Source organism: Pteronotus mesoamericanus, unplaced genomic scaffold (assembly GCF_021234165.1).
Source record: "Pteronotus mesoamericanus isolate MK-2021 breed Mesoamerican mustached bat unplaced genomic scaffold, CSHL_Meso_final scaffold_85, whole genome shotgun sequence".
Lineage (NCBI taxonomy): Eukaryota > Metazoa > Chordata > Mammalia > Chiroptera > Mormoopidae > Pteronotus > Pteronotus mesoamericanus.
This window is the reverse complement of record NW_026555329.1, coordinates 25265120-25285761: the sequence shown is the minus strand read 5'-3', so window position 1 is coordinate 25285761 and position 20642 is coordinate 25265120. Positions and strand designations below refer to the sequence as shown.

At 34.7% G+C, this 20642-nt stretch overlaps 1 protein-coding gene across 2 annotated transcripts in view; it reads left to right on the top strand.

Moving 5' to 3' along the window:
- Positions 1-20642, top strand: part of RUNDC3B (RUN domain containing 3B) — a 143800-nt gene that overhangs the window by 7656 nt on the left and 115502 nt on the right. The gene's annotated exons all lie outside the window — the stretch shown is intronic.

Sequence of the window (20642 nt, the reverse complement as noted above, 5' to 3'; positions counted from 1 at the left end):
GCTTGTATATCCTATATGCAGGACTTATACTGGATATATGTAGTGCAGATATGTTCTCCCATTTGGTAGTTTGATTTTTCCACTCTCCGTATTGTGTGTTTTGATGAATAGAAGTTTGTAATCGTAAATAGTCTATACATTTGCTTCATGATTAGTGTTTATTGTGACCTGTTTAAGAAATTAGCTTATTCCAAAATAATGAAAATATTCTCCTGTTTTAAAAGCTTTATTATTTTATTTTCTACATTTATATCAACGACTTGCCTGTAGCGTATTTTTGTTTATGCTGTGAGGTATAGGGGTCAGGATTTAATATTTTCCTCTGGAAAATCAGTTATCCTAGTACCATTTATTTAAAAGACCATGCTTTCCTCACTACACTCAGCTGTCACATATATTAGTCAGGTGACTGGGTCACTTGTGTGTTTGCTTCTGGACTTTCTCTTCTGTTCCATTAGTCTGTTTGCCTGTCTTTGAGCTAATATCATACTGGCATAATAACTACATAATATGTCTTGATGTTTGACAATAGTTCTTTAGCTTTATTATTCAAGGTTGTCTTGGTGGTTCTTGGCCTTTGCAAAGTAAATTTTAGAATCACCTTGTTAATTTACATTAAAAATTTGCTGGGATTTTTTAAAAGATTTTACTGAATCTATAATTTGGGGAAAACAGGCATCTTTATAATATTAAGGCCTACATGCAATTCATGAAAATAATATATCCCTTCATGTATTTAACAATTCTGAAATTTTTCTCAAAAATGTTTTATAGTTTTGAATATGTAGATACAAGGTCTGTCTGGAAAAAGCCCAGCCACTGTTAATATAATGAGAACAGTTTGTGCGACATCTTTGTAACCTGGCAGCCAAGGAGAGTGGACTGGAACGTGCATTTGTGAACAATGACGATTTCACTGTACTAGTCAGTGGGTGCGGTAGACGCTGCTGAGTGAGCATGTGTACTGTGTGGCCATCACATTCAAAATGACTGAGCGAGCAGAGCAAGGAATCTGCATGAAATTTTGTGTTAAGCTTGAACACTCCTCCGTGGAAACTGGATGATTCTGAAGGCCACAGTTATGGTCAACTGGTGATTGGCAGCTTCATCACAACAACGTGCCCTCTCATGCATCACATCTCATGCAGAGGTTTTTTGCAAAACATCAAATCACCCAGATGACTCAGAACCCCTGCAGCCCAGGTTTGGCACCCTGTGACTTCTGGCTTTTCCCAAAATTAAAATCACCTTTGAAAAGGAAGAGATTTCAGACCATCAGTGAGATTCAGGAAAATAAGATTGAGCAGCTGATGGCAATTGGGAGAAATGTGTGAGTTCCCAAAGGCGCCTACTTTGAAGGGGACTGAGGTGTCATTGTCCTATGTACAATGTTTTGTGTGTCTTCTATCTTCTTCAATAAATGTTTCTATTTTTCATAGTACATAGCTGGAAACCTTCTGGACAGACCTTGTATTATACACATTTTAAGAATTATTCTTCTGTACTTGATTTTTTTATATCATTGTAGCATTATTTAGACTATTTTTCATTTGCTTTTTTCTTTTTTTGCTGATATATAGACATAAAATTAATCTTTTAAAATATTGGTTTTGTAATTTTACCAGATTTATTATTTACCACATTTTCTGCATTTTTTTAACATTCTACATACACGGTAATGTCATCTGCTTGTTTTAGTTCTTCCTTTTACAAACTTTGTGCCTTTTCTGTCTTGTCTTACTGCACTGGCTAGAACCACAGTATTGCAGAAAACATTAATAATTTTACCATTAAGTTGAACGCTTGCAGTAGGTTTTTCTTAGTTCCCTTTTATTTTTAGATTGCTGAGAATTTTTATCATAATTGGATGCTGAATACTGTATTGTCAAATTTTTTATTGTCTCTCAGGATGAGTAAATGATTTCTCTTCCTTTTTTTTTCTGTTTATATAGTGAATTATACTGATTGACTTTTGAATGCTAAACCACTTTGGAATAACCCTGGCAGGGTGGCTTAGTTAGTTGGAGCATTGTCCTGTATACCAAAAGGCTGAATGTTTGATCCCCCCGTTGGGGCTCCTATGGGAGGCAACTGATTGATGTTTCTCTCACACTGGTACCTCTGTCTCCCCAACTGCGCCCCCCAACTGCACCCCCCACCCCCTCTCCTTCTCCTTTCCTCTCCTTGTAAAATCAATAAATATATTCTTGGGTGAGGATTAAAAACATAAATAAAATAAAAATAAACCCCTCTGGAATAAAAAAACAGCTGTGCTGTGTTATCATCTTTAAAAAAATATATCTTGGCACTTGATGAGTTAATATTCTGTTGGGAATTTTTCAATATTTGATCATGGAAGAGATTGAACTGTAATTATTCTTTGTTATGTTTCCTTGTCTAGTTTTGTTATTAAGATTTTCTGACCTTATAAAGCAAGTCAGGAAATGTTCTTTTATTCTGTTCTGTAGAATAGTTTCTGTAAAATTAATATTATTTATTTCTTAAACTTTTAGAATTCACCAGGAAAGAAATCTGAACTGCAAATGTCATTGTGGGAAGTCTTTTACTAACAAGTTTATTTAATAACTAATGAACAATGCAGACTTCCTGTTTCTTCTATCACCTTCAGCAAGTTCTTCTAGGAATGCACCCCTTTTAATTTATGAGTGAAAAAGGAGAGGGGGAATGAATAATCCATACAAATTTCCAGCTATAAAATAAATGTCACAGGGATGTTGTATACCTGAAACTAATATAATATCGTATGTCAAATATACTTCAATAAAAATAAAACCTAAAGCTTTTCTTAGTATTCTTTTAATATTTTTATTGCTTAAAATATCTGTAGTAATTTTTCATTTTTGTTTCCTGATATTGATAATCTTTGTTTTTCCCATTTTTTTCCTTGCTAGGAGTTTATAAATTTATTAATTTTTTCAAGGAACCAAACTTTGACTTTGTTAATTTTTTCTGTTTTACATTTGTTTCTTAATTTATTGATTTATCTCCTTGTCTTTATTACTCCCTTCCTTCCACTTTCTTTCAGGTTAAGTTTCTGTTCTTTTTCTAATTTCTCGAGATAGGAGTTTTTCAGCCTTCTTTTCTAATATATGCATTTGAAGGCTACAAATTCCCTTGTTTGGCATTGCTATGAGATAGCAAACAAGATTTTAAATGTTGTATCTTCATTATTAATTAGTTCTAACTTTTCTGATTTCTGTTGGGACTTCTTTGTTGATTCATGGGTAATTTAAAAAGATATTGTTTAACTTTTAAACAGTTGAGAATTTTCTATTTTTAGTTATTGATTTCTAACTTAATTCCACTGTGCAGAGAACATATTCTGAAAGATTTTAACATTTGAAATTTTGTTTATGTTTGTTTTGTGATGCAGCATATGGTTAATTCTGATACTTCATGTGCATTTGAAAAGAATATATATTCTGTCATTGTTGACTGCATGATCTTTTTATGTCAGTTAGATCTAGTATGTTAATTGTGTTTTTCATATCTTCTGTATCCTTACTATTTTTTTGTATGCTTAGGCTATCTGATTTTTAGAGAAAGGTGGTAAAGTCTATCTGTATGAGTGTATATTTGTCTATTTCTTTTAGTTCTGTTATTTTTTGCTGCAGATATTTTGTTGCGCTCTTACTAGGTGTGTACAGACTTAGAATTGTGAACTCTTCCTAGTGGGTTGATTCCTTTATCATCATGAAATGTCCTTTGTCTCTAATACTGGTAATGCCTTAAAGTTTATTTTGACTGCTATTAATATACTAGTTAAAGCAGTTTTCTTTTAGTTATGTTTGCGTCAGTTTCCATTTTTAATTTTAGTCTTCTGAGTCCTCAAATTTAAAGTGTCTCTTGTAGACAGTATAGAATTAAATTTTGTATTTTATGTAGTATTTTTATTTAGAGTACGTAACCAATTTATATTTAATATTATTATATTTGGGTTTGTAGCTACCATTTTACTCTTTATTTCTGTTCACTTTTTTCTCTTGTTTTGCTTTCTTATATTAGTAAAGTACTTTTTATTATCCCATTTATTCCATTCTTTCAGTTTTTCTCTCTCTGAACTTGTTAGTCATATATTTTTTTGTTTTCATATATATAAGGGGTGGGCAAAAGTAGGTTTACAGTTGTTCATATGGAAAATAATACAATAATTAATAAATAATAATACAAAAATAAACTGTTTCATGTACTCACAACTGCAAACCTACTTTTATTTTATTTCTATTCTGTTAGCATTTACCCTTAATTTTTTACAGTCTAATACAAATTTAACTTTTATTTCTCCAGTAATGTTGTAAACATTTATTCTCTCTCATTCTAAGACATAACTTTTAATATGTACGTCTACTTTAAATTCTGCAAGATTGTTGTTTTATTATATTTTACATTCAATATTCAGGCAATAGACATTTCTATTTATGCATGTATTTACCCTTTGTATTGCTTTTACCCCAGTTTTGGAAAAAGTTTGACTACAGTCTTCCTATACTCCTATATGTTAAACTTTACCAGACCCTACTTGATTACTCTTTTTTGTATTTTTATTCTTTTTTTTTCTCTCTATATTTCATTTAGTGTATGTCCTATTGACTTCTCTTCCTGCTCTCTTTTGCTTTGTCTCATCTGTTGTTTAACCTGTCAGGTGAGTTTTTAATTTCAGGTAGTTCTAGAATACCTACTTGATTCTTTTTTAGTAGACTCTAATCCTCTGATTAAAACACCTATCTTTTTATCTATATCTGTTTTTTAATTTTCTTGAAATACTAATCATAGTTTTTTTAATGTTCTCATCATTGATTTAGCATATCTGGGTTATCTTTACATCTATTTTTTGTTGTCTGCTTTTCTTCTCCTGTTCTCTTTTTGTTATGTAATCTTTTGGCATGTCTAGAAATTTTTTATTGAATGCCAGAATATCCATTAAGTTTTTTCTTTCACACTTTCATTGTTCTTTCAGTATTACTATACTTACCCTTTTATCAACTGTTAGGTGTCAAAATTGTTCGTCAGGCTTTAATGTATAACAGAAAGCCACAATTTGGAGGAAATGGGTTGAATTCACCACTCAGTCACAGAAAAACATGGCCCGTAGTATAGAACAGTGCTCACTTTCCTTTACTGTTATCTTATCCTAAAAGATAAAATGATGGCTGATTACCTTCATCCAATCAGGGATTGTCCTGAATCCAGGCTGAATTTCATCCCTGGTTAATCTTGATCAGTTTTTAGTTTTTCCTGAATCTCCAGAATTTCCAGCCTAAATTTCGTGTACTTACCAGCACACTCTCTCCAGTAGTCCTAGACTGTTATTTTGTTTTCTGAAACCAAATGCTTTATTCTGCCTTTCAGGGCTTTCTGTTTAGAATTTTAGTCTCCTGATAAAGGCATGCTGTGTTTGAGGTCTTCTCTAGTCTCCCTCAAAAGCTTTCTTGATTTTTCTGAATCTCACTAACACCCTTCTGTCAGAGCCAGACCCTGCCAGCACTCAGAATTAGCAGATACTCCTGGGAAAGAGTGATTGTAGCAGTCACCTCATTGTTTTGAGCTTCCCTTTAATCTGGTGTCTAAACATATGACACCCCCCCACTTTTTCTAATTGTACTCTGTGGGAGCACTGGTCTATTACTATTGTCTTCATCCTACTTGGAAGTGGAAGTTCCCATAATTTTTATCTTCCGTCCAAGTTTTAGTTTATGTAGCCAACTCATTGTATTATATATGCCCCCATAAATAATCTCCGATCTTTTCTAGAATAGGTTATGTAAATAAATGTAGCATTCATTATGCTGTGATCTAATTATCTTTTGTGTCTTCTACTAAAATGTGAATTTCTCAAGTTCAGGAGTCATAAAATATTCAAAATCTAGTTTATTTCTAGAATCTGGTACATAGTAGGCCCATTTATCAAATGAACTAATTCTCTCTAACTAGTGAAGAATAATTGTTGTGGACATTTCCAAAATAAGGTTGAAGGCTGAATTAAAGAACCATCCTCACTTATTTTTAAAAACTCACCTTAATGACTCACCTCTAATAATATTAGAGTTTTAAACATTGAATAGCTTCAGCAGTAGAATTTGCTTCTTTTGAATGGAGTTATTCTAATTGAAAATTTAATGTGGAAATGGAAAAATAACAATTTATCTCTTCCAGTGTTTGAATTTAAAAAACAGAAGGGTGAACGCTGAACTAAATTAATGAATATGTTTTTGATAGTTACATTCCCAAAGTGATCTACTATAACTTTTTATTATATAAAAATTAATATTTGAAAAAAGTGGGTAAAATTTCTAAAATGCACAGTTTTGAAAATATTTTATAAAAGACTGGAAATGTATGTAATGCACACATTTTATGTTTTGTGCTAAGTAAAATGACGTTATCCATTTTCTTCAGTTATGTTGATTGCCTTCAGAAGAGGAGAGGAAAACAAATATCCCCAAATAATCAAATTTAACATATGGTTTTGAAATTTAAAAATTTCTCTCAGTATTTGCAATTATAAAACCAAACCTATTATATTCCAGATGTAGTCTCAAACAACATTAAAAATACAATTTAAAATTTTAATAAATTATAAACCATAAGACATCTGTGTCTAACATATAAAGAAAATACATTTGTTTAATATATATATAATACATAGAGAATATGCTTTTGGAGGAAAAATAGTAGATTGAGTGTCTATGACTAAAAATGAAAATTCTAATTAAAATAATTTTTATTTAAATTATTTATTTTATAGTTAAGGCTAAAATTGCCAGAATTCAAACCCAGATATATCTGGTTTCAAAACCTATACTTTTCCTCTCATACTGTGTGCTGCCTTGAGTGTCCATGACAAGTCAACTTGATCTAGCTTGTGTGTTTGTATGTGTATGAATATGCATGTGTGCACGTGTGTGCATTTTTATTTGAGCCACAGAACCAGAAACAGAGAACCTTTATTCTCTTAGCATTTCTGATGTTGATAAACCATGATCACTATATAGTATGCTTCTTTAAAAAAATCAGTTTACTTGCAGGCACTCCAAATTTCTGCCTCTCTTTTTCTATGCTAGATGTTAAGTATAATGATGATGTTCTCAAAAGAAAGGGAATATGTACTAACAGGAATACTATGAAAAACTATACACCACAAAATTTGGTAACTTAGAAGAAATGGATAAGTTCTTAGAAATATACAAGCTTCCTAGACTGAATCAAGAACTGGAAAATTCAAATAGAAATTGAAACAGCCATCAAATCCTCCCCAAAATTAAAAGTCCAGGACCAGATGCCTTCACTAGTGAATTCTATGTGACATTCAAAGAAAATTTAATACCTATTCTTCTCAAATTCTTCCAAAATATTGAAGAAGAGGCAGTATTTCCTAACTCATTTTATGAGCCCAACATTATCCTGATACCAAAACCAGGCAAGGTTACACACAAAAAAGAAAATTACAGACCAGTATCCAAAAATTCTAAACAAAACACTGGCAAATTGGATACTACAATACATTAAAAAGACAATATATCACAATCAAGTGGGGTTCAGTCCAGGGGCACAAAGATGGTTCAACATATGCAAATTAACCAATGTGATACACCACATTAACAAAGTAAAGGATAAAAATCATATGGTCATATGAAAAGATGCAACAAAACCATTTGACAAGATACAGCATCCATTTATGACTAAAACACTCAATAGAATAGGTATAGAAGAAAGGTACGTCAACATAATAAAGGCCATATATGACACACTCTCAGCTAACATCATACTCAATGGTGAAAAACTAAAAGCTTTTCCTTTAAGATCAGGAATAAGATAAGGATGCCTACTTTCACCACTATTATTGAACATAGTGCTGGAAGTCCTAGCCAAAACAACCAGGTCAAGAGAAAGAAAGAAAAGACATCCAAATCAGGAATGAAGAAGTAAAATTTTCAGTTTTTGGAGATGACATGATTCTTTATATAGAAAAACCTAAAGATGCCACCAAAAAACTACCAGAAACAATAAATAAATAAAGTTGCAGAATACAAAATCAATGTCCTAAAATCCATTGCATTCCTATATACATGTGACTATATATGCATATACAGTATTACAAATGCAGGGCTTTAAATATTAAAGGTGAATTTCTACTTTTTAAATAGTTTCCAACTAAGAGTAAAAATTTAGCAAAGTAATAATTTTATTTTTCATTTTCACTTTTTTGCTGTTTACTTATTTATAGTTATAATTATGTTACAAATTTATAAATGGGAAGGCATGGATTTAATGTGGGTGTGATAAAGATTTTTTAAAATTATTTTGGTAACCATCTAATTTTCTTGGTATGTTGCCAAAGGGGAAAAGGTAGTTTATGCTTTCTTAGGTTTGAAGGTTTTAATCACAATCATTCCTCCTTATTTCTAAACTGATCAAAATTTCCTTTGGATATTGAAGATGGGAAAGAGAATGTTTTAAGATAGAGACATTTTAAAAACTGTACTTAAGGCTTCTGGTCAAGATGGCAGAGTAGGTAAATGTGGTACTAGCATCCTCCCACAATCATCAAATTTACAATTAAATTACAGAACAACAATCATACAAAACTGCCTGAAATCTAGCTAAACATAAGTCCCATAACTAAGGATGAAGAGAAGAGGCCACATCCAGACTGATAGGAGGGGTAGAAGATCAGAAGGGGCTGGTTCCACACTGATGTTTGGTGGTGAAAATTGAGAGGAAGATTTACACTGCAGAGGTCCCTCCACGGATTGAGGGGTCCCAGACACACATCAGGTCCCAGGCACAGGGTTCCAGTGCCAGGAAGAGAAGTCCTTATAATTTCTGGCTGTGAAAACCAACAGGGATTATGCCTGAGTGAGGTGGAGGGCTTTGGGAGTTCCAATCATTCCTCTTAAAGGGCCCAGGTACAGACCTCCTCAAACTCTCACTCTGAGCTCCATTGCTGGGGCAGCAGCTCATAAGGCACCAGGAACATAAGGGGAGGAACTGAATTGTCTGGCTTTGGGACACTGTTGGAGGGGCAGCTTCTTCCCAGGCAGAAGTGCTGGCAGAGGTCATTGTTCCTTTGCTGAGCTCTCCCCTGACAGAGCCACGGATAGGTACCATATCTGAATCTCCTAACATTCTTCACTCTACCCCGGTGATTCTCTGAGACCCTGTTCCACCCAACTTGTGAGCCCAAACCATTACCAGTGGTTTCTCCATATGAACAGCCTGCCCTTGCTCATGCTTCAGATTTTCCTAAAACCTCGCAAAGGTTCACAAACCCAAACAAGCAGCATCTGGCCTCAGCATGCCTTGTACCTCTGGCTAAGTGATCCTAGACCTGGCATAATGGCAGCCAACTCCAGTTCTGAGCTTGACCTCTTCTGGGCACTCCAAACCCAATAGAGGTAGCAGCTATTTGCAGATGGCTCTATAGCTCATAGCAGATGACCGTAGGCAGGGCACAGGCAGTGGATGACCTTGGTCTGCACCTCCCAAGAAACTCCAGAACCAGTGCACCCTGTTGTCAGCTTTATACCATATTGGAGTACCACCCAACAACATCCACGAGCAATACATTCAAGGGAAGGACTCCTCAGGCACCAGAACCCAACTTGTCCTGCTCTGTGGGGTCACCCTTTGCAAAACAGCTCTTCTGCAGTAGTTGAGGCTAGTCCTTTCAGCCAGTCATCCTAGAGGTAAATACCTCTCATTGATGTGCCAACAGCTGTCAAGCCTCAACTACAACAGGAAAGTGCACACAGCCCATATGGGGTGCACCTGGACCCTACAGGACACCTACCACATAAGGGCACTCTGCCAAGTCTGGGAAACAAAGCAGCTCTACCTAATACATAGAAATAAACACAGAGATGCAGCCAAAATGAGAAGACAGAGAAACGTACCAAATGAAAGAACAGAAGAAAACTCCAGAAAAAGAATTAAATAAAATGGAGACCAGCAATCTACCAAATGCAGAATTCCAAACATTAGTTATTAGGATCCTCAATGAATTTAGTGGAGGAGTAGATGAACTTAGTGAGAACTTCAACAAAGAGATAGGAAACCTAAAAATGGAGATAGAAAACATGAAAAGAACTAGTCAAAATGAGGAATACATTACAGGAATCAACAGTAGAAAGATGAAGCAGAGGATAAAATAAGCAATTTGGAAGGTGAGTAAGCATAGAGTACCCAATCAGAACAGCAAAAAGAAAAAAGAATTTTAAAAAGTAGGATAGTTTAAAGGACCTTGGGAAAAACATTAATTTAACTAACATTTCCATCTTGGGGGTGCCGGAAGAAGAGAGAGAGCATGGAGTTGAAAACCTGTTTGAAAAAATAATGATGGAAAACTTCCTAACTTGGTGAAGGAAGTAGACATTCAAGTTCATGAAGTGCAGAGTCCCAAACAAGATGAACTGAAAGAAGCCCCCACACTAAGACACATCATAAATAAAATGCCAAAAGTTAAAAACAGAACAAAATGTTAAGCGTCAGGAGAAAAGCAGTTAGTTGCCTACCAGGGAGCTCCCATAAGATTGTCAGCTGATTTCTCAACAGAAACTTTGTAGGCAGAAGGGATTGGCACGAAATATTCAAGGTGACAAAAACCAAGGACCTTCGACCCAGATTATTCTACCTAGTAAACCTATCATTTAGAATCAAAGGAATGTAAAGAGCATCCCACACAAGAAAAAGCTAAATGTGTTTATCATCACCAAACCATTATTACAAAAAAAATGTTAAAAGGTCTTCTTTAAGGAGAAGAAAAAATAAAAAATACAAGTAATAAAATGGCAATAAAAGCATGTGTCAAGAATTACTTTAATGCAGCTGAATTAAATGATCCATTCAAAAAACATAGGTGGCTGAATGGATAACAAAACAAGATCCTTACATGTGCAGTTTCCAAAAGTCTTTCTTCAGAAAAAGACACCCTTCAGAAAAAGACACCCTTCAGAAAAAGAAACACAGAGACTGAAAGTAAAGGAATAGAAAAAGATATTTCATGAAAACAGAAACAAACAAAAAAAGCTGGGGTAGCAATACTTATACCAGAGAAAATAACTTAAAACAAAGGCTAAAACAAGAGACAAAGAAAGACCCAGCAATTCCATGTGGGTATTTATCCAAAGAAATCCAAAATACTAGATCAAAAAGACATATGCATTCATATGTTTATTGCCCCATTAGAGGTGGAAGCAACCTAAGTGTACATCAGTAGATGAATGGATAAAGCAGTGGTGCATATATAAAATGAAATGTAACTCAGCAATAAATAAAGAATGAATTATTGCTATCTGCAACAACATGGATAGACCTAGAGGGTATCGTGCTGATGATATAAGTCAGACAGAGAAAGACACATGCCCTATGATTTCACTTATATGTGGAATCTAAAAAACAAATGAACAGGCTGACCACAAAAAGGCTCATAAATACGAGAATGTTTTGACATTTGCTAGATAGAAGTGGGGTTGGGAGGATGGGTGAAAAGGGTGAATGGATTAAGAAGTACAAGTTGGTAGTTACTGAATAGTCATGGGGATGTAAAGTACAGCATGGGGAATATAGTCAATAATATTTTAATGCCTTTGTATAGTGTCAGTTGGGTACTAGATTCATAGGGGTGACCACTTTGTAAGTTATATGAATCTCCAATCACTGGGTTGTGCACCTGAAGCTAATATAATATTTACATAAACTGTAATTGAAAATTAAAAATATTTAATAACAACAAAGAAAAACTGCCGTTAATTATAAGAACTTTTAATGTAATTTTTTAGTTTCCTACTTCTTACATAAAAGCTATAACTTAGACTTGATTTGGTTCTTTTAGACATTCATCAAATTGTCATTTTATTATTTGAATATCAGTCCTCTTCAAGAAATAGATGACTAATATTAGCATCATCATTATCAGGAAATAGCTTGGCATCTGCATGATGTTTTTTAGATGTATTAAAATTTGTTTTACAGATTTGGTTTTTATAGCACATATTAGGTAGTTACTGTGTTACGGAGGAAAATGTTCTCATTATTCTGGCATTGTAGTGACAGCTACATAATTCTAGGGAAGTGCTGAGTAGGAAGACTTGGCTAGCTAGAAGTCAAACATGGACTTAAGGATTTACTTTGCCTTCTGAAATTTAGATTTGTGTTCACAGGAGAAGGGTATAACTGATGAAACAAAGCTGGGAAATACTCTTTTTCTTATTAATTTTTATATATTATAAATTGTTTAAACTGCAATTTTACCCTTAAAATATCTTTATTCTTGGTCCTGACTGGCGTGGCTCAGTGGGTTGGTTATCGTCCTGCACACTGAAGGGTTGCCAGTGCAGTTCCCTGTCAGAGTACGAGCCTGGGTTGTGGGCCAGGTCCCCAGTTGAGGGTGTGTGAGAGGCAACCCATTGATGTCTCTTGCACATTGAAGTTTCTCTTCCTCTTTCTTCCCCCCTTTCCCTCTCTCTAAAAATAAGTAAATAAAAAAATAAAAAATACCTTTATGCTTGGAAATAACAGAAATTGTGTGAAATGATGTGCTTTGTGATATTTGGACTTCGCTTTCGTTTTAGTTTTTAGGGAGATGTTGAATAAAAAATAATTTAGTGCTCTGAGCATTGTAGTTTTTTCTCATACAGATGTTCTTTTATAGGAATATAAACTACTGATAACATAATAAGAAGACTCCTATTTTATTGACTACTGATTGATATGCACATGGCTCTGGATGCTGCAAAAATATATGTTGCACTCGCGTCTTCTTTTTCCCATTACATTTTACAAAATAGATTATTTGTTAGATAATTTTGTGTTATTCCTGAAAGACAGTTGTGCCTAAAATCTTATCAGGCTGTTTACAGGTGGTTGCATTCTAACCAAGATCCTTTGATGAAATAAGTACTTTGTGATTTTTTTATCTTTTAAAATATAATTTTCAGTTTATTTCACCAGTGTGTGTTAATATCTTAGGTGCTATAGGTTTCTAAAGCCGTAGGTTACTCCTACCTTGAATGTGATCGCAGAGACAGCTTTCCTATTCCATTCTACCTGACAACCTGGGTGTAGAGAAGACGACTATGGTTTTTGTTTATTCATTTTAGGAACACTTCCCAATTTATACTGTTATTGAATAAGAACTTTATGCTTCTTATACTTATATATTCTTATTAAAAGTTTACTTATTGTTATTTCCTAGGTTTTTTTTTTTTTGTTTTATGTAATAGCTTCCTTCATTGAACTCCAATTGTTGTTGTAAATAGGTTAATGTTTAATTACATGATACTATCTCAACCTTTCTCAGTTAAGGTTATTCATCAGAACCAAAGAAGACTGAAAATTGTTTGTGTAACTATTTTCTTAATTTTCTTAAGGATATATAATTACTATATAATTCTGTTGGCATAAGATGAAAGTGATTTCATTACATACAAAAAAATGCTTTAGGATAGTGGTTTTCAAAGTGTGCTCTTGGACACAGACCTTTTCAGAGGTCTGAAAGGCCAGAATTTAAAGCAGTTCTAAGACATTGTTTGCTTTTTTGGTTTTCATCCTTTTCCAAGTGTATGTTGGAATTTTTCAGAGACTACATGGTCTATAATATTGGAATAGATTGAATGCAGAAGCATATAGGAGAACCTAAGTATCTACTATTAAACACAGTATTAAAGATATTTACAGCCCTGGTTGGTGTGGCTCAGTAGATTGAGCGCCAGCCTGCAAACCCAAAGGTCAGCAGTTTGATTCCCAGTCAGGGCACATGCCTGGGCTGTGGGCCAGGTCCCCAGTAGGGGGGTGTATGAGAGGCAACCACACATTGATGTTTGGTCCTGACCCATGTGGCTCAGTTGATTGGGTGTCATTCCGCAAAGTAAAGATATTTACAAAGATGTAAAGCAGTGCTATTCTTGCCAATTTTCTGTTGTTTTGAAAAATATAGTTTTCATTAAAATACATTATCTGTGCTAATATGTGGTGGGTTTATTTTGTTTGTAATAAATCAGTCAGTCCTCACTTTGCACAATTCAGATATGCACTAATTTCAGTTACCACAATGAAATAAATACCAGTCTCATAACAATGTGATTCCAATTGGAATATTATTGTATGTTAACTGTGAGTAATTGCATAAAATAAAATTTTGCTGCTAGCTCTTTAGTCTGTGGATCACTATGTAAATAACAAATACAGGTCATTATCAGTGACCAACTACATCATTTCTTTCAAAGTCTGTCTAGGATTGGTCACTATGCACTTGTTACTAGTTCATGCATAGAAATCAAAGCCTGTGCTGTGTTGCCTTCTTCTCTTGTGGTGATAAACTCACATGTTGCCTTATGGAATAGAATTATTGAGAGTGAATTGGCCAACAGAGATGAAAATATGGCAAAGAGACAGAAAGTGATAATGCTAGATGTAAAATTTGAATCAGACACAAATAGAGTTGTGGACAAAATAGTTGACCGTGGAAAATGTCGACACTGCTTCTGTTCAAGAGACTTTAGATGCAGCCAGAGGAACCTATGGAAGACAAATACAGCGATATAAATGAGCACAGTGATTGTGATGAGAGGGTGAAGGTGTCCCAAATGAGGGAATGGTGGCCAACCACTTCACATTATAGGGCCTCTCAGAGATTTCCCACAACCTTGAAAGTGCAATGGATAAACTTCCAGAAACTGATTGAAACTTAGAAGGCAGTAAGACAATTTGCCAAAGCATAGAGAATATGCTCATTCCAAAGTCTGTTATACAATGAGAAGAAGGCAAGCACTGTTCAAACTACTTTTTTTATTTTTTATTTTGTATTTGTTTCAGGTGTACAGCATAGTGTTCATACAACTTGGTAAGTTTTTTTTTTTTACAAAGGAGAACCTTTCTCAGTGTTTCTAATGTTTTAAATTAAAGTGTACTAAATAAATATTTTGCTGTCTTTTTCATTTTTTCCCCTGTAGCTGGCAATGAGGGCATTATTAAGGTTTTGACAAAAATTGGTCAAGGTCATGAAACAATTATTATTTTCACTAATTATTAAGAACACTCTCCATGGTTTCATCTTGCATAGTCATTTTTGTGGGCCTTCCTTTCTATGCAAAACTGAGAGCTGCCTGAATTTAAAATTTTTCTCAGTTTATATCCCACTCAGTAAACATGTCCCCTAGGGCAAGGAATGTAAAGAAAAGAATAAATAAATGGGACTACATCAAATTAAAAAGTTCTGCACATCTAAAGAAAACAGCAAATTGAAAGGGGAACCAAATAAATGGGAAAACATATTTGCCAGTGATACCTTGGACGAGGGTTTGATCTCCAAAATATATAAAGAACTCACATGACTCCACACCAGGAAGACAAACAATCCAATTAAAAAATGAACAAAGGATCTGAATAGATACTTCTCCAAGGAGGACATAGAGGTATATGTAAATAGGTATATGAAATGATGCTCACTCTCACTAGCTGTAAGTTAGATACCGCTTCACACCAGCCAGAATGGTCATTGTAAACATATCAACAAACAAGTGCTAGTAAGGTTGTGGAGAAAAGGGAACCCTAGTACACTGTTGGTGGGAATGCAGACTGGTGCAGCCACTGTGGAAAACAGTACAGAATTTCCTCAAAAAACCAAAAATGGAACTGCCTCAAGACCCAGTGATTCCACTGCTGGGAATATACCCTAAGAATCCTGAAATACCAATTCAAAAGAAACTGTGCACCCCTATGGTCATAACAGCACTATTTATAATAGCCAAGTGCTGGAAGCAGCCAAGTGCTCATCAGTAAATGAGTGGATCAAAAAACTGTGGTGCATTCACACTATGGAATACTACACAGCAGAAACAAGGAAGGCGCTCCTACCCTTTACGACAGCATGGATGGAACTGGAGAGCATTATGCTAAGTGAAATAAACAAGGTGGTCAACAAATACCCTATGATCTCACCTATAAGTGGAACCTAATCAATGGAAACAAAAAACAAACTGACAGGGACCAGAGGCGAGAGTGGGTAGGGGATAATGGGGGAAAGAAGGGAATATGTACGAAGGACCCGTGGACAAGGACAATGGAGAGGGGATTGTCTTTGGGAGCTGGGGTTGGAAAGGACAAGGGACAGCAACGGAAGGAAAATGGGGACAACTGTAGCTGAACAACAATTAAAAAAAGGAAAAAAATAATTTTTTTTGTTTAATTTCCAATATATATAATTTCTAGTGGATTGGCATATAAATAAATCTCTTTAATATTTCCCTTTATACTTGTCTTTGATATTTTATGTCCTGATTAAGTAGCATCACCCATAATCCTAAGGCCCAAGAAACAGTTTGTATGCCTTTATCTCCCTCATAGTTTATATTATAGTTATTTAACAACTCTTGTAGTTACTCTTTTCTCTTTGTTCCCTTGATTGTTTTTACTTAGGCGCTAATCTGTCACTCGTTAAAGGGTATGACTATAAAGGGATAGCATGGGAAGACAGAATTGTCCTGTATCTTGATTTTGATTGTGGTTACATAAGTGTATACATGTTAAAAATCATACTTTTTTGTGTTGGCATGTAAATGTTTCTTTCACTTTCTTTTAAAATAGGGCTTTTAAATAAATCAACAAGTACAACTGGGTACAACACTTAAGGTATTGATCTATGTGCTGAGAGAGATACAAACATGCAGAAGATGTTTTTACCCTGTGGGAATTTATATTTTAATAAGAAAAGATAACATAGATGGCAGCAGTAGGATAAATTGTATCTCTGAGGGGAGATACAAACAAAATACTAGTTTGAGCTAGGACTATGTAGGAGGATAATCGTTTATTGAAGAGATGGCATTTGAGTTGAGTCTTGGAAAATGTGTTGATTTTTGGCAGTCAAAAAGAGAGACAAAGGGCATTCTGATAAGAGGGCAGGATATAGCAGTCTTTGCAGATTTTTAAGTTTCCTATTTATAGCTCATAAAAACTTTGGATCTACACTTCACGAATACTCACATCCAATTTTATTACATTTTGTGATCCAAAACTCTTAAAGGCATTTTAGTCTCACACTCAAGTTTCTTACAAGCAGTACTATGCCTTTTGAAGATTTTAGAGTTAATTGTTTAGGTCATTTTTTTTTTAATCTGACACATTTATTGATGTACATCATTGTTATTGGACTGCACTGCAATTAGGTATAAATGGTAGGTTGTTCCTGTGAGCAACTATAACTAGTAATTCTTGTTTTTGGCCCAGTCAAGTTTGGATTTTTTTAATTTAAATTTTTTTACATTTTTTATTGTTTATACCATTACAGTTTTCCCAATTTTTTCCCTTTTGCCCCCTCCACCCACCCCCACCTCTCTTGACCACAGTCAGTTCCCTCTCCATTGTCCATGTCCATGAATCATTCATACATGTTCTTTGACTAGCGTCTTCCCCTTCCTTCCACCATTATTCCCCTCCCCCATCCTATCTTACAGCTATCAGTCTGTTCCATGTTTTCATGTCTCTGGTTCTATTTTTCTCGTAAGTTTATTTTGTTCATTAGATTCCAGTTATAAGTGAGGTCATATTGTTTGTCTTTTACTACCTGGCTTATTTCACTTAGCATAATAGTCTCCAGTTCCATCCATGCTGTTGCAAAAGGTAGGAGTTCCTTCTTTCTTTTGGCTGAGTATTATTCCATTGTGTAAATGCAACACAGTGTTTTGATCCACTCATCTACTGATGAGCACTTGGGCTGTTTCCAGTACTTGGCTATTGTAAATAGTGCTGCTATGGACATTGGGGTGCATAGGTTCTTTTGAATTGGTATTTCAGGATTCTTAGGGTGTATTCCCAGCAGTGGAATCACCGGGTCTTGAGGCAGTTCCATTTTTAGTTTTTTGAGGAAATTCTGTACTGTTTTCCACAGTAGCTGCATCAGTCTGCATTCCTACCAGCAGTGCACAAGCGTTCCCTTTTCTCCACATCTTTACCAGCACTTGTTGATTTGTTAATGATAGTCATTCTGACAGGTGTGAGGTGATATCTCAGTGTAGTTTTAATTTGCATCTCTTTGATGGCTAGTGACATTGAGCATTTTTTCACATGTTTATGGGCCATCCATATGTCCTCCTTGGAGAAGTGTCTGTTCAGGCCCTTTGCCAATTTTTTAATTGGGTTGTTTGTCTTCCTGATGTTTAGTCATATGAGCTCTTTATATACTTTAGAGATTAAGCCCTTGCCTGATGTGTCATTGGCAAATATGTTCTCCAGGACAATTGGTCCCCTTTTCATTTTGGTGATGGTCTCTTTAGCCGTGCAGAAAATTTTAATTTGATGTAGTCTCATTTGTTCATTTTTTTCCTTTATTTCCCTTGTCCTAGGAGATATACCAGCAAAAATATTACTCTGTGGGATATCTGAAATTTTGCTGCCTATGTTTTCTTCTAGGACTTTTATGGTATCATAACTTTTATTTAAGTCCTTCATCCATTTTGAGTTTTTCTGGTATAAGGTATAATAAGTTGGTGGTCTAGTTTCTTTTTTTTTGCATGTACCAGTCCAGTTCTCCCCACACCATTTATTGAAGAGACTGTTTCTACTCCATTGTATGCTCATGCCCCCTTTGTTGAATATTAATTGACCATAGAGACATGGGTGGTTTTCCTTGGGCTCTCTGTTCTGCTGCAAAGATCTATGTGTCTGTTCTTATGCTAGTACCATATTGTCTTGATTACAGTGGCCTTATAGTATAGTACCAGGTATTGTGATCCCTCTAACTTTGTTCTTCTTTCTCAGAATTGCTGAGATTATTCAGGGTCTTTTCTTTGGTTCCGTATAAATTTTTGGAATATTTGTTCTAGATCTGTGAAATACGCCATTAGTATTTTAAAAAGAAATTGCATTGATCTATAAATTGCTTTGGATAATATGGACATTTTAATAATGTTAATTCTTCCAATCCATGAACATGGTATATACTTCCATTAATTTGTATCTGCCTCAATTTCCTTCTTCAGTGCTGCATAGTTTTCTAAGCACAGGTCTTTTACATCCTTGATTAAATTTATTTCCAGGTACTGTATTTTTCTTGTTGCTATAGTAAATGGGATTTTTTCTAGTGTCTCTGATAGTTAATTGTTGGTGTACAAAAATGCCAATGTTGACTTTGTATCCTGCTACTTTGCTGGATTCAATCCAGCATTTATTAGATCAAATAGTTTTTTGGTGGAGACTAGAGGGTTTTCTATGTACACTATCATGTTGTCTGCAAATAATGACAGTTTTACTTCCTCCTTTCCAATTTGGACGCCTTTTATTTCTTTTTCTTGTTTAATCACTGTGGCTTAAACTTCCAGTACTATGTTGAATAAAAGTGGTGAAAGTGGGCACCCTTGCCTTGTTCGTGATCTTAAGGGAAAACACTTTTAGTCTTTGCTCCTTGAGTATGATGTTGACAGAGGGTTTCTTTTGTATATGGCCTTTTTATATCGAGGTATGCCCCCTCTATTCACACTTTGCTGAGTGTTTTTATCATATATGGGTAGTAGATTTTGCCAAATGCTTTTTCAGCATCTATTGATATGATCATGTGATTTTTGTCTTTCATTTTATGCGATGTATTACATTTATTGATTTGTAAATGTTATACCATCCTTGCCCTCCCTAAGATAAATCCCACTTGATCGTAGTGTATGATCTGTTTGATGTATTGCTGGCTTCTGATTGCCAATCTTTTGTTGAAGATTTTGGCATCCATGTTCATCAGAGATATTGGCATATAATTTTCTTTCTTTCTTGTGTCTTTACCTGGTTTTGGAATTAGGATAATACTGGTCTCATAAAAAGAGTTTGGGAGTCTTCTTTCTTCCTTAATTATTTGGAATGTTTTAAGAAGAAAAGGTGTGTGTTCGTCTTTAAATGTTTGGTAAAATTCCCCTGTGAAGACATCCAGTCCAGGGTTTTTGTGTGCTGGAAGTTTTTTGATTACTGCTTCAGTTTTGCTAGTTGTTACTGGGCTGTTTAGGCTTTCTGCTTCTTCCAGATTCAATTTTGTGAGATTGTATGTTGCCAGAAGTTTATCCATTTCACCCAGGTTGTCCAGTTTCTTGGCATATAGTTGTTCATAGTAATTTCTTACAATCCTTTGTATTTCTGTGGTATGATTTGTTAATTCTCTTTCATCTGATTTTATTTATTTGGACCCTTTCTCTTTCTTTCTTGATGAGTCTAGTTAAAGGTTTGTCAATTTTGTTATCTTTTCAAAGAACCAGCTCCTGGATTCATTGATTCTTTGGATTGTTTATTTAGTCTCTGTGTCATTTAATTCTGCTCTGATCTTGATTATTTCCTTCCTTCTACTTGCTCTGGATTTTATTTGTTGTTGTTCCTCTAGTTCTTTTAGATGTTAAGTTAGATTGTTTGAAATTTTTCTACCTTCTTTAGGTAGACCTGTATTGCCATGAACTTCCCCCTCAAGTCTGCCTTCTCTGTGTCCCATTGGTTTTGGGTTAATTTAGATCATTTTTTATTTCTGATTTTAATTGCTTTGAGGACAGTGTGCTCTTCCTAAGTCCTAATGTAGTCAAAAGATACTAAATATGTAAGCGAAGAGCCCAGTATTTCTGTAAAAGTTCCTATTTACAGAGTTAATTTGAATAAAGGGA